Source organism: Atta colombica, unplaced genomic scaffold (genome assembly GCF_001594045.1).
Source record: "Atta colombica isolate Treedump-2 unplaced genomic scaffold, Acol1.0 scaffold274, whole genome shotgun sequence".
NCBI classification, from domain to species: Eukaryota; Metazoa; Arthropoda; class Insecta; order Hymenoptera; family Formicidae; genus Atta; species Atta colombica.
Window position 1 is genome coordinate 616,457 of NW_017259375.1, and position 1,116 is coordinate 617,572.

Sequence of the window (1,116 nt, forward strand, 5' to 3'; positions counted from 1 at the left end):
GGTGCAACACGATCACGGCCTCCCGCGCTAACTTCGATCCGCCAATGGCGACGAGGCGTAGGTTGCCGCGCGCGGGAAAACTCATCTCTCCACGCATACACGCACCGTCGCGGCTCTCTCCTCCCTCGTCCTGCGCGTCACCCCTCGATCTCGTGGATACGCGGGCGACGGGTGTCGGATACACATCCCGAAGTGGTGGACGGACGCGCGGGCGTCGTCCCTCGTCTGGAGATGAGAATTCAGTCTCAAGTATATTCGCCAGTGGCTGCCGGATAATCGGATTATCCGACTATTCCCGACGATGTAAGCTTTTTCTAGTCTTACGGGGAAATGTAATTTCGTCAATTAGCCGGAACTTTATTTCGCCTTACTTTATTATCGAGTGTGGTTTCATATCTGAGAAGAGATCTGACATCTATACTTCAAAACAATGTTGATGAAACACGATGTATCGCATATTATAGCTCTGGATTTAAACCAAACAAATTTGCTTGAATGAAAAATATGGGATACCGTGAATACAAATATGACCGAATTTACATGAATAAATATTATGAATTACACCTATCTTCAATACATCAAAAAAAAATTCGTTACGCTCATGATCGTTTGTCTTTGTTAGTTTGATCTACTTTTTAATAGTACAAAAGAATTTAATCTTTTCAAATGTAAAAATTAAATCACGTGTTTCTATCGCAAATTAAGTTTGTATATTCCTTTAATTAATCATCTCAACATTTATATAGCAATATTTGTATATGTGTATAATTTATACAATAATTACACAAAAAAAATTAATTATCCCAATTTGTATATCAAATGTAATACCAAATGTTATGATTTGAAGAAATTTATACAATAATTTTAAAAATTAGAACACACATTGTTAATCAATATCAAGTGGGAAAAAAATATTTCTTGAGAAACAACTTAGAAATCAAAATAGATATCAAATATAAGATAATTTAAAAAATATATTAAAATGCATATATCGCTATCGATTCAAATAAAAAAAAGAATTATCCCCCTTCCCCCTCTAGAAATTATTTAAAAATTGAAACAAACATTAAAGGTAAGTTTTAATAAATCTAATGTATTATTTCTTTATTATTATTT